Source organism: Lactuca virosa, chromosome 4, assembly GCF_052849685.1.
Source record: "Lactuca virosa cultivar CGN04683 chromosome 4, Lactuca_virosa_CGN04683_v6, whole genome shotgun sequence".
NCBI lineage: Eukaryota > Viridiplantae > Streptophyta > Magnoliopsida > Asterales > Asteraceae > Lactuca > Lactuca virosa.
Genome location: NC_136429.1, coordinates 392,812,927 through 392,828,273, shown reverse-complemented (window position 1 = coordinate 392,828,273; position 15,347 = coordinate 392,812,927).

The following is a 15,347-nucleotide window of genomic DNA, read 5'->3' as shown; positions in this document are numbered from 1 at the left end:
TCACCTTCTTCTTCTTCTTCTTCTTCTTCTTCTCATCTTCAAACAAATAAATGCTCCAAAAAGGCCAAGAATCAATCAAGGAATGAATGATAGGGTTTTCTGAGGTGAAAGGGTGTTTGGAGGCTGATAATGAACCCTAAAATGAGTTTAGACGAGCTTAAATATAAAGGAAACCCTAAAAGATCATGAGCTCGGGCTGCATCAGTTCTCACGTTGTGATCCTCTATGCCTCACATCGTTAGATCAGTCCGGAACAGAATTTACATATTAACCCTCCTCACGTCTTGACCACTCAAAGGTCACTTCGTGAGACCCCATTTCTTCCAAAATTCTACCTTTTCACTCCTTGAAACCCTAAATCGATCCATTTTGGAAAACGGGTGTTACAATAGTGATGATGACAGGTTGGAGTATAGTTAACTGATTTGGAAGAGGAAGAAGTTAGGAGGCATACACATATAGAATGCTTTCTTGTGAAACAAGAGGATAGTAAAAATGAAGTGAAGATTGTGAAGGAAGGAAAATGTTTGATGGTAGGAAGTGTGGATTCAAAGATTCAGGGTATTTTACAAATGAAGGACCGAAATCAGATGCATGTTTCTTAGCAAAAAGCGTTGGAGTATATGTGGGAGAAAGTGTGAAGGTAATCAACAAGGTACATTCTATTCTTAAATATCTTAATACTTGTTATGATTATGATCTAACTAAGTTACGTGATATAGTATCCAAGCATAGCGAATGTTTGAAACAATCTCGTATTAAGAATTATGATCTTAGTGATAGTCTTAGCATGAGCTCTTATAAAAGCGAAGAAAGAAGGATGAAAATTGAAGCACTTAAAATTGAAATAGCTAGAGTTCAGGATGATGTATTTATTTTGAAAATATATAACAGAATGATGACAAAATAAAGAAATACTTTTTGTATAAATGAAAACCGCCTGTATAATAACATTTCTCAATTTTATCTTAATTGTGAGATTAGTGAGAAATTACAAAAAATGATTTTACCTTTTCTTGAATTCAAAGAAGATGAAATTGATGTTGATTGTTATAAATGTGAATATGTGATATCGTGAGATGAATCTTTGCATGAATCATATAGAGTTGGTCTTGAAAAGATTGAGGAAATCATTAAATCTAAAGAAAAGAAATTAATGAAGAATAATATCTTAAACAAAAAGAAAAAACGTCAAATCAAACAAAATTTAATAGATAAGTATAACATGTTATGCCACATATTTGAATCGGAAGAAAATCAATCATGTGTGAAAGATTTTGATTTTAATGAAAGTGAAATGAGTGAAATCTTTATTGAAGATGAAGTCGATTGTTCTTTTATTGTGAATGATACTGCTGAAACAAAAAGGAATTTAATCTCTGATGACTCAATTAAATTTGAAACAATTTTCAAGAATCAAGGATTGAACGCTTTAACATTACAAGCCGGTTTTTTTTTTCGAAAGTGAAATCAACTCCGAATCAAGTGTTTTTTAATATTGAACTGGACAAACATGATATTTCCAAATTGACATCATTGGTTAAGACTGATAATATTCATGCTTGTGAGGTTTATTTTTGGTCTAAACCCATTGATAATTCTGAGGAAACAAAAGGTAATTCAAAAAGTACTTCTTTGAAAACCAAAGGAAGGTACATATCAGAACCACTAAATGAAGTGGACAGCTCACAAAAGGCTGAAAATACAAATGGAACTAAAACTGAGAAAAGCAGTTCGAAAGAAATCATTTCAAATAAATCTGAAGTTGTGAAAAACATTTCTGAAAAGTTTTTTGAGAAAAACAACAAAGGAAAATCAAAGATGGGAAATCATCGCATTCAAAAATAAAAAATGAAGAAAAAAAGAGAAAATAAATGAATGCGAGATCCAAAAGAATTTGAAAGAACAAAAAAAACTTTTGGAAATAAAAAGAAAAGTCTTCATGTGTTGTTAATAATCAAAATAATGTTGCATTAAGTTCTAATTTTCACAAGATTGATCAAAAGTTTGTCAATTATTCAAGTTATCATAGTAAAAAACAAAATTCATCACAAGTGAAAAATGTGAAATCTCAATTTTGTCCCAATTTGTTTTATTCAAAAGTTACAAAAATAAATACCTCCCTTTCAAAAAGAAGAAAAGTTGTTCTTCAAAAGAAATCAACTTTGGATTATGAAACTGTTGGGTTATTAGCATAACATCAATCCTATGATGTACATGAAACCCTAATTGCTTTCGATCTAGGTTTTTCTAATTTGAACATACAACTACAAATACCAAAGCAATAAACCTATGACTAACATACATATTTGGAAATTGACAAATGATTAGGGTTAGAAACTTTACATCTCTTGTTATGTAGCAATAACCAGTTTAATCCTTCTTGATCTTGACTTCTGAAAGCCTAGTGCCCCAACTGTTGCACCTCTAATGGAGTCACAAACACTTAATGCAAAGGATGATGTAGGAGATAGGAGGATTTCGACCACTCTAGGGTTTCAAGAATCCTTAGATGAAAATCCTCTATAACGGGGTCTATTTATACTTGTGGCTGCTAGGGTTTTAGATGGCAACCCTAATATGACTGTTTAGGCCTTAAGTAATCCATAGAACTCTTCTAGAAGACCCCTTGGACAAATTCCTTATGGGCTTCCCATAGAATTCGTCCATCTCATCTAAAAGGAGTCCACAGCCCAAATTACAATTAACAGATAATTGCAATATCAGTCCCCTTAATTTAATCAGTCTTTTTTGATCACCAAATTAATTCCAAATTAATTTCTGATCAATACTAATTAAATAATATAATTTTAAAATAATATATTAATCTTGTAATATATTAATAAAACCATTTTGAGTACTAATTTATTACTCATATAATAAATTCTACTCTCTCTCCTCTTGTCATCCTATCAAGTTGCATGAGTGAAGGCAACCTAAAAGGACCATGCTCATAATCGGGTCAAGTACATACCAATAATAGTTATGGGCTTAGACACCTAATCCAACAGTCTCCCACTTGAATAAGTCTAATAACTATTATTGCAAGTACAACTCCAAAATCCTGACTAGCAATCGTAGCTCTCAAAAGCCGTTGTCAATGAGACATGGATTATAATCATTCTATCTCAAGATATCATATATTCCTCTATTCTCAAGATATCATATAGACATGAGACATGGATTATAATCATTCTATCTGTCTATGTGTTGTTTACCGATTTCCAAATTAAGACGACTGACTAATTGAACAAATCAAATCAGTCCAGGCTTGGCCAAGCGCTTTTGGGTGTCATCACTAAATCGTCGAGGGGCCCACATATATCACTTTTATCCCACATTGGGTAAAACGAACAGATAAACTTCGACTCATATGCTTTTACCATTTACTCATCAAATCACACACAACAATACATTTTATAACATCAAGTTACTGATGTGTTTACGTATTATCATTGCACAACCGACTTGTAAACAACAAATCATATGTCTCCGTTTCAAGAATATAAGATATTATCGTCTCACAATCACTCGTGATAAAATCCATGAAGTAATTCATGTGAGCATGGGTTTAATCCAATAATCAAATCTTATTTCAGAAGCACTCATGAACACTGCAGCAGACTTTTGCTATGTCTAAACACTTTAGACAATCTACAGTCGGATTCATGACAGTCTTACCTCAATACCTACTTCCAAAGTATCATTGACTGTGGATGTTTGAATAACCTAGTTATTCTGGAAGTCAAAACATGCATAGTGAAACACAAGAATAATCGAATCCAATATGGCCTCAAAACTTTTGAGTATAAATAAAACACCTATTATTTAATCACCATATTGATTACACATTATTCATTGTATAATGTTTCGGATAATCAACTTGATACATGAATTGAAAAACAATAATTATCCCATGCTCCAAGCATGCACACTATGTTTACCTATGGTCCATACTTTGTGAAATAGATCAATTGAATACATTTCCAACGAAGCTCATTTCACAATTCCTAATCTTATCTATAAGTGTAAGAATACCAATTTCTTGCCACTTTTAGAATATGTTAGATTCTAGCATTTCATGCAATGACTCTTTTGTAATGTTACAGCATAAAAGTCACAAAGACTTTGCCAATGATATTACAAAGTGCTCCATTGGACATTGTTACAAGACAATTCCATAGATATGAGGTCTCACATTCAAAGTACATTCCTTTGAACATCATTTTTGCATAAAAGTTATTAACATAAATTCTTACTATCCAACTCCCATTAATGGAAACATTTCCCTATTTTCCATATGACAACTCATTCTAAATAGAATCCTATCTGTTCATAATAATGTCGATATGGTCCATCCATTACTATATTTCCAACTGCCCACAAGTGACAAATCCTTAGTGAACCTAAGATTGTCCTTAACAGTTTTTTAACTACTTTAGTCATATCCGGTTCTGGTCCTTATCCCTCTTAATGACCTAGGCATTTGGAATAGACAGACACGGTCGAATATTATAGAATAAGCAATCGATCCTATACCCAAAGCGTATGGGATATGATACATAATGTCCTACATAAAGAAACGATACATTACCAGTCTGTTGCTATAATATTGCCATATATATAGAATTTCCTTATGTTGAATCTTTTCAACATAACATTCATATACGTCCTTTGACTAAATTTGATTAAAATTTCTTGATCTAAGCTTTTAGATTTGAAATAAAGTATAATATTCTCTCCCTTAATTGTAGCAAAACAACTTTTCAACCTCTGCAACTTTGCGAATTGAAACTTTTGTTTTCTATAATTAATATTGCTAACTCACAATACTTAACATAATAATCATGCTCCCACTAACATGATAATTATTTCCTTACTAACATAACACTTATGCTCCTACTAGCTTTGACATGTATTCAGAAATCAGCTGGACTTCTAGAAATTAATACTTATTGACTTCCTTAACCAAAGTTCATATTTCTGAAACAAGATGCTTCAATAAGCCTTTATCTAAGCTTCTCAAACTCATACACCTTTCGTTAGATAACTCATATGTGTGTCTAAACAATTCTAGAACTTATAGCAATAAGTCCTAAATGTTCAGACCCTTTTGCCATTTCTCATAATTCGAACTATGAAGAGGGATGCTATAATCATAATCGAATTCCAGAATATAAATACCACAATCGCTATCTCCTTAAATCTTCTTAGTGAAAGCATTTCCTCACAATCATTTTCATGATGTGGAGAGAAACCTTACCACTTAGATTTTATGGTGTACGTGTTCCTATTCATGTGAATTTGTCATAACCATTATCACAAGACAATGTTTGTGACAAATCCATACTCATATGGACAGAACTTATCCAATCTTAATTTCTTGCCACCTGGCAGCACACGGGCCTACCATGTTTTCCAAGTTGTTGAGCAGATCACCCATACAGGTCATTGAACTTTCATTGATCAAGGTGATTTGCCTTATGCAATCAATTGAGAACTCTTATGACTCACATGCATAGTTAACTTAACTGGAATGGCATAGAAACAAGAATATGTCAATCATGATAGGTTATCAACCTTAAGTCGTGTGCTAGTGATGGAAAATAGGTTTATTCTTGATTAGTTCCTGAAGCTATTCAAGACCATTAAGACTCCCACTGACCTCTTGATATATAAGATTCTCTTGTCAAGAAACATTCCTCGACGAACAAATATCCAAGACTTAGTGCGGATTCTTATCAAGACAAAACACAACACACAATTGGTCTTAGTTGGTCTTTGTCTTATCCAAGACATCACAACTTACCAATTTCAAAATGTGTTACTTACTCAAGACATGTCACTCAATACACAATCTTGGAGTATGACTCTAAGACTTCACCTTTTGGAACGAAGTATGATTCATCTTCTTGACTTAACCATTTCAACAATTCCTGATTCCTCTACTTAGCCATACAAGTGCACTAAGGTGTCTTTAGATGATCAATTGTGATATAGTTTCATGTTCACTAAGATGATCATAAAACACGATACTCAAGTACTCTCCCTTCTTTTCAGATTGGAGAAACTTTTATCTTTCTACCTAATTGATTATTCTTATTCGTTCTGCCATTCATTGAAACTTTTCTAATGATTCATAATTACACTTAATCTTTTAAGCATAACCACATTTACTAAACTTTTAGTAAATCATGACGAATAGTCTTATCGTTCTTTGTGGCTGACTTGACTAGTGCACAACAATATGTACTAGATCCCCTAGTCCTTCACTTGACTCACATCTACATGCGAACAAGGAATTAGTCTTAATTTACCAAATACGAAGGTTCTCATTCATCATACAATGCAAGTTGCATGATTCCAAGTTTCTGTCCAATTGAAACTTGGGTGATGATAATCATTCCTTATTTGGTAAATTTTCGACACTACCACAAATAACATAACTAAGAATCACATCCATTTTTCAATAGAAACATATAAACATCAATTTTCACAACTATCATTGCAAGGATAATAAAAAACAAGATAAAATCAAATTTTTCTTTATTTATAAAATGCGGAAAAACTTGTCCTTACAACGTAAGTACAAATGAAAACTATGTTACTAAATACTCCTAATAAATCTATCATAACTCCTAAGTGGAAGCTCAAAAATCCCATCATCGAACCATGCGATCGAAATCCATCTCTTCGCGACCAGACTCAATTCACTCTTCTTTTAAGCTTCCTTTCTTTTCTTCGATCCTACAAAACATCAAAATGCAATCTTATCACATCATGTATTAAGAATCTACAAATAGGAACTTACTAGAGTTAGAGAGTGGACTTACCTGAAGTAGAATCATACATCTTGACTCTCCCATCCTTGCGATCTTTCAGGTAAATAGGGCAGCTTCGCAACCAATATCCCTTCTCTTGGCAGTAGAAACAAATGGACTCTTTTGGAATAGCACATGGGACAATCTTAGAATTTTCCTTTCTCTTATGATCAAACTTTTTGACCATGGCAGATTTCTTTCCCTTAGGAGAAGAAATCCTTTTTGGACTATCGTTGTCATTTCCTATGTCCATGGACATTTGGGAAGTAGACCTACCAATCAACTTTGCTTTACTAGTGCGCCAAATCATTGCTGATTCAGGAGAAATAAGCAAATAGGTAAGATCAATGATGGTCACGTCGAGGTCTGTCATATAGTAATCTTTTATGAACTCACGACTCATGCAGCGATTGAAGAACCAAGTTAATAGCCAACTTCCTTGAAACATCGACACCCAATATCCTCAACTTGTCAATATGTAACTTCATCTCCAAGAAGTGAGCACACATAGACTTTCCATCTTCGTGTTTTCTTTGCAATAGGGCTTGAGTGACCTTGAACTTTTCAAGTCTTCAAACACATAGGTTAGGGAGAATAATTGGAGGAGGTGGAGGAAGTGAAGTACGATTTCCATTTCCATGATCCAATCGTGGAACATCATCATTATGTGGAAAACCTTTTCCAAAGGATTCAGGAAGACCATAGTTTTTAGAATTTGACATCTACCAAACAGCAGAAATTCAAAGTAGTTGATTCAATCCTTAATATAACACCCAAATGAAATATTAAGGCTAGGACCCAACACAATATTCTACAACTCAGAAGAGGGATGTCGTAATCTAGTTGCAGACTATTTGAAGGTAGGTAAATGACGATTTACCAATTTCCACCATGAAAAACAAAAATGAAGATTAGGTTTTAAATGAATTGAAACTCCTAGATCTTTTGAGATTCATTGAACTTTTCAATGGCATGTTTAATCTCGATTATGCCCTTCAAGTTTGTGACTGGGATACCGAGGATCACAAACAAGGTGTGAATAACCATGCAAATTAGCTTGGTACTCTCGATGTCGATTACCAACCAATCAATGTGCCAGTTAACCACACATGCTCCATTGATCAATGATAATCTTACGAGAAACCCATTGCCATCCTTCATTAGTCCCATATTAGTGTGCCGGTTAACCACACATGCTCCACTAATGACCAACAAGGTGCAATGTTCAATTTCATGGATTAGCACCAAATTCACATTTTTCCTAAAGTAACTAAGATTTGAGAATTTATAAAAGTGTTTAGTTACTTCCTGTTATCATTATACTTGTAATGGAAGGTTGTGTCCTACCCTACCCATTCGGCTAACGACCCTCCACCAGTTAAGAGTGCGGGGGGTGAGAGTGGACACCCATTTAATCGCCATTTTATAGGAAATTTCCTTAAACACCCTTATAGACCAGCTTCGTGAATGAGGCCTACTAACGGTAACACTGACTTTTTACTTATACATATATAATATATTAGACTTTTAATTTTATATAATATAAGGGTGTATTTTATACATTTAAAATACTAAGTGGTTTAGTCTATTAATAAATTATATTTTTAATTTGATTAAACTCAAACCATATTATTATGGATTTATTAATTCTCTTTTTTAATAAACACTTAATTAATTTAATAAAACCATAAGGGTGTAATTTGAAATTTTCAAAATACTAGGGTTTTAGAATTTAATATTTCAAAATTAATACCTTTCAATTAAATTTTAAATTTCAAAACTTGAGGACAAATTTTGAAATCTTTCAAAATATTAGGGTTTAACTATTTAAATTTCAAAAACTAAAACTTTTAATTTCAAATTTAAACTATAAAACCTAAAGGGTGTAATTTAAAACTTTTTCAAAATTACTAGGTTAAATATTTGAATCAAAATAATACTATATCATCCATATTTAACCAAATCCACCAAATCTGATAAGGATATCCATACCAATGATAAAAAATCGAATTTAGGCAAGAAAAACGAGTTTTCGTAAATATCCAAATCAAAATCTGGCCAGAAAATCGAAAATCCCGGCACCAGGACACTTAACCCGTCGAGTCCATACATGGACTCGGAGAGTCAGCCTGTCAGACAGCAAAATTTTCGACTTTTTGATCCTTTGGCAGTTCACTTTTGCATCTGTTCAATAGAAAACGACCTAGGCTCTGATACCACTGTTGGGTTATTAGCATAATATCAATCTTATGCCTAATTGCTTTGGATCTAGGTTTTTCTAATTTGAACATACAACTATGAATACCAAAGCAATAACCCTATGACTAACATACATATTTGGAAATTGACATATGATTAGGGTTAGAAACTTTACCTCTCTTGTTATGTAGCATAACAAGTTTAATCCTTCTTGATCTTGACTTATGAAAGCCTAGTGCCCCAAGTTTTGCACCTCTAATGGAGTCACAAACACTCAATGCAAAGGATGATGTGGGAGAGAGGAGGATTTCGACCACTCTAGGGTTTCAAGAAGCCTTAGGCGAAAATCCTTTATAATGGGGTCTATTTATACTTGTGGTTGCTAGGGTTTTAGATGGAAACCCTAATATGACTGCTTAGGCCTTAAGCAATCCATATAACTCTTCTAGAAGGCCCCTTAGACGAATTCCTTATTGGCTTCCCATAGAATTCGTCCATCCCATCTAAATGGAGTCCACAACCTAAATTACAATTATCAGATAATTGCAATATCAGTCCCCTTAATTTAATCAGTCTCTTTTGATCACCAAATTAATTTCAAATTAATTTATGATCAATACTAATTAAATAATATGATTTCCAAATAATATATTAATCTTGTAATATATTAATAAAACCATTTTGAGTACTATTTTATTATTCATATAATAAATTCTACTATTTCTCCTCTTGTCATCCTATCAAGTTGTATGAGTGAAGGCAACCCAAAAGGACCATGCTCAAAATCAGGTCAAGTACATACCGATAATAGTTATGGGCTTTGACACCTAATCCAACATAAACTACTTTGACAAATTACGAGGCAAAATTGAAAACTAAAGAAGAAGAATTTTTGAAGAAAATTAAGCCAAAAATCAAATCATTTATTCAAAACAAAGTTCCAATTGTTGAGATAAATCTTTGTGATAACAAAACTAAAGTTTTTAAGAAAACGCTTGATTAGAACAAAGTTTTGAGTATAAAAATTCTCACAAGGGCCCACATTGGTTTTGGTTCCTAAACTTGTGTAATTTTTCAGGTGATGTGTGACGAGTAGTATGATTCGGAATGGTATATTGATAGTGGCTGCTCACGTTACATAACATCAATGAAGTCACAATTAAGGGAATTTTGAAGTCTGAAGGATGGTGGAAGAGTTAAATATAGAAACAATGCAACTAGTGAAATCAAGGGATATGGAATTATAACTAATGGAGAATTTACAATTCGCAAGGTTGCTTATGTTGGAGTTTTGCAACATAACCTGATAAGTGTTTCTCAACTTATTGTAGGAAGTGGTCTGAAAGACTCATTTCATGAAGAAGGATAAAAAATTATCAACAAGCATAAGCAAAAGGTTATTCTGAAGTCAAAGAGGAAAGGTGAAATATATCCTCTTAACTTGAATCCAATTCAATCGAAACCATCAACTTGTTTGCTTGCAAAAGCATGTTCAAATGAAAGTTGTTTATGGTATAGGAGACTTTCTCATCTTAAATTAAAAGATATCAACAAGCTTGTTCTTGGTGATATTGTGTGAGTTCTACCCCTTCTTAAGTATGATAAAGATCATTTGTGTGCAACTTGTGAAATGGGAAAAAAAGTAGACAAAGTCATTCTTCAATCATAAATACTAAGATTGTAGAACCACTTGAATTGATTCATATTGATTTATGTAGTCCATCATCAATTGAAAGTATTGGGGGTAACAAATATGTTTTGGCTATTTTTGATCACTTTTCTCGATTTATATGGGTATTTTTTCTTAAACAAAAATTTGAAACTACATAAAGAACGATTTATTTTGTGAAGCAGATAGAGTTTTAGTTGCGAAAGCCAATTCAGAAGATCAAAAGTGACAATGGAACTGAATTAAAAATCAAGTATGTGAAGAATTCTTGACGAACAAGGAAATAAGTCATAACTTTTCATCTCCTTATACACCACAATAGAATGGTGTAGTTGAAAGGCGAAACTATTCACCTTGTGAAGCTGTGAGGATGATGTTATCCTTTGCGAATCTTCTTTTATACTTCTGGTCTGAAGTAACTGGAGCTGCATGTTTTATAAAAAAATCGTTCATATGTAAATAAAAGATTTCCTATCACACCTTATAAAATATTAACAATCGGAAGCCTAATGTTAATTTTGTTTTTTCATGATTTTGGTTCTAGGTGCTTTATCTTTAATTCCAAGGAACATCACAACAAGTTTCATGTTAAAGCTGATAAAGAAATAATCTTGCGATATTCTTTAACGTCTAAAGTTTTGAGAGTTCTCAACAAGAAATCCAAGAAAATTGAAGAAATCTATTATGTCACTTACGATGAAAATTTTGTCAACAATTATCAACAAAAGCTGGTTGTTCAATGTGACAAAATATTTCCATCATCTTTTCGCAATAAAGTCCTCTCATGACTCTTTATGAGGACTTTTTGAAACTTTTTGATGAACCAAAACAAGAAATCTCTTCAAAATCAAAAGAAAAATATAATAAAGAAGATGAATTATTAAAGCTTATTGATGATGTCACACGCCCAAACTGGAACGGCGGAAACGTTCGGGGGTGGATGACGTCATATGTAGTATCACAACAACTGCATCATAGTAATCATAGTAAACACAACCATTACATTGAATACATATATGAAAAGATATTTACATCTGTTTGATTCTTGTTTTTATACATCAAAAGTATAATCAAAAGAAAAACACGTGACTCTATACGCTCCGTCTTCTCAAAACTCCAGGAGGTACCTGTCTACTGATTCCCTGAGAATACAAACTGTTTTGAAAGAGTATCAGCATAAAGCTGGTGAGTTCATAACCGATGTTTTTGTAATGAAAACGTGTTGATAACTTTATAAAAATGTTCGCATGTTTCCAAGAAAATCCAATATTTTCTTTAGTAAAAGTGTGATAATATCAGTTCCATCTATGACCACTTAGTTCATGCTAGCCATATATAAACCAATATCGAACAGACAGTTGATTATGTGGATCTGCCCTAAGCCCACAACCAAACAAGGAACAGGAAATGAGGCGGAAACCACATATTCCACAGTCTATCGAATATTCTCCATACGTAGCCCTGATTCCTAAACTAAGGAATTATAGAATTAACTATAAATGTTTGTTACTGTATCCTGTTGTAGTATAGGAAAAACATTACTTTTTATGTGTGGTTACTATCAATCGTAGTATGTGTGTATTCTTATACGAAAACCTTTGTATAGTATGTTCTGTTTGAAAACCCCGAATACTACCAGTATGTATAGTATGTTCTGTATGAAAACCCTGGCTACCACCAGTATGTATAGTATCTTCTGTATGAAAACCCTGGCTACCACCAGTATGTATAGTAGTTTCATTACTTAAAATAAAACTAATGAAGAATCAAATCCCGTAAACAAATGTTTAGTTTATACTATTGTGAGTCGTATAACTATGCTTGATATGACCTAGTGACCTTTACAACGTTCTTCAAGTGTCGGTTAAATGACATTTGTCACCCCAGGCATGCATGCCTAACTGTAGCTAGCAGTTCAGGTGTGGGATTGTCACTCCCGAATAGATCTATTCACAAATCTCACGCTCTCCCTCCAGGAGACTCTGGTTATACTATCATAGGATTTAACATGTACCCCGAAGGGTACATTTGAAGTGTTGTCTCACAATCCTTTATTAACTAGTTTACGTGTAGTTCTGTATCGATCAATTGTATTTGTACTTGTGTGTTTACTGTATAAGATAATAATTATACTTAAATAATTATTACTATTGTAGTAATGTATATCACAAACTAAATCTGTCATAGTTTATATGTTTACCCATGTATGTAATCTGAATCAGTAAAAGTTGTGTATTGAATTCCCCAAACTATATACCCATTATAGTTTGATTGAAATGTTATGTACTTGGTTTGTAAATCGTTCTTAAAGTTATGCAATTATGTTTCCAAGATAAAAGTGTCCCTTATCCTCAACATAGTACAAAAGGGATAAAATATCTAAATATTTTATAAAACGTGGGTTGTATTCCCCCTAGAAACCATTAAAAATCATTTGTATTTGGCTTGTATTCCCCCCAGAAAACATTAAAAATCATAAAAGTGTAGGGGTACGAACTCACTGTTAGTTGCGTACAAGTGTCGAATCAACGAACTGAAATGAAGACCCTCGAGTTGTAGTGTGGCACTTAACGGAATCCTAATAACAATTAAATACATATATGTATCTAAATTAGCGATTTCGTTAGATAAAGTGTTAGAAAAACACTTGCTTTCGGTTAAGGAATGTTACTGGGACTTGATTGAATCGAGGAAAGTGGCTTTTTAATCTAATGCACCACTTAGGAAGTGTTTACGGCCGTGAATGGGGTTTACGGCCGTGAAAGGTTTACAGTCGTGAACTGCCTCTCGAAGGGTTTACGGCCTTTGAAGGTTTGAAGTGTGTACGGTCATGAACTGGTTTACGGTCAATGAAGATTTGCACTCTTGAAGGGTGTACGGTCATACACTTAAAAACGAGGATGATGGATTTGATGAAAAACGTGTTCTAGATGCTCCGAAATGACTCCCAATGGTGATTTTCGATGATTCCCGGAAGAATAAGGCTGTTTTTGGGGTCTACGGTCAAGACGTAGAGAGAGAAGGGAAGAGTTTTCGGCCAAGAAAGGTGTAAATGAAGGGTAGGGTCTCGTATTTATAGGGGGTTTTCATGGTCGGTGGTGGGGTCCACGCGACGTTGGTCGTAAACGAGTGTACGGCCGTACACTGGTTTACAGCCGTAAACTCACCTGGGCCGAAAACTGTTTGATTTTTCAAGAAGATTCGGGTTTTTCATGCGATTTTGGTCCCGACTCATATATAAAATTTAATTATATATATAAAACCTGATGATTTTCTAAACCAATAAGTTTGACGGGAAACTTAATAAAATTCAAATTTTATTAACGGAAATCGGTTAATGGAAACGGAAAAAGGTTCGGGTTGTCACAGATGAGGCAGTTGAAAATGTTGAAACTCATGAATATACATGTAATTCTTCATTGTATGATTCGCCTACTGCTTATGTTGAGGGGGAGAATTTGGAAAATTCAAATTTGCATTCTAATAATGATTTTCTAAATTTAATTATCAACTTATTTGAAATCTCAAATTCTCTAGAAACTAATACTGTTAATAGTGATCATTTAGAGGGTAGAATTTTTCTTTAGTTCCTACTATTTTGGCGAGCATCAGGATAACATCGAAACAGATACTCAATCAAAATTTGAAGAAGTCAATGTTGAAATTGATCCTGAATATGATTTAAATTATTCACCTTTAACGAAATGAACAAAAGACCATCCACGAACTCAAGTTATAGGAGAAACATTTTCTGGAGTTCCTACTCGAGCTCAACTTAAAGAAAAACAAGCTCTTTCAACGAAAAACTTAGTTTTGGGCATGTTTAATTCTTTCATTTCTAATACAGAACCTAAAATGGTGAAAATTACTCTTGATCATGCAGATTGGGTTAAGGAAATGCAAGATGAATTGAATGAATTTAAATGCATCAAAGTTTGGAGATTGATTCTGACACCACCAACAGCAGTTGTTGTAGGTCTGAAATGGGTATTTTGGAAAAACTGGACAAGTAAGGAAATGTTGTCATAAACAAACCATGTCGTAGTCAAAGGTTATTGTCAAGAAGAAGGCATTGATTATGAAGAGAAATTTTATCATGTTTCAAGATTGGAGTCAATTCGCATCTTTCTAGCTGATGAAGCACACAAAAATTTTGAAGTATTTCAAATGGATGGCAAATGTGCTTTTCTAAATGTCGAACTTTAAGAAACAATTTATGTTGAACAACCACCAGGTTTGTAAATGAAAAATATCCAGATCATTGTTATATTCTTGATAAGGCATTTTATGGTTTAACCAAGCTCCTCATGCATGGTATGAAACTTTAACTTGGTTTCATAAACAATCTAAGTTTAAACAAGGTTCTGTTGACCCCATCTTCTTTCGTAAGAGAGATTGTCCAAATTTATGTTGATGATATTATTTTCGGATAAACTAGTCCTCAAATGACTATTGATTTGTGAAAACTAATGGAAACTAAATTTCAGATGAGCTCAAAGGGTCCAATTATTTTTTCCATCGATTAAATATTAGGCATTATGAAGAAGGGACATTCATCAACCAGCAAGCTTTTACGATATCCTTACTTGCAAAATTTGGAATGGCTAGTGATTCTAAGATGAAAGTTCCAATTTCGATCGGAACAAATTTGTATCCTT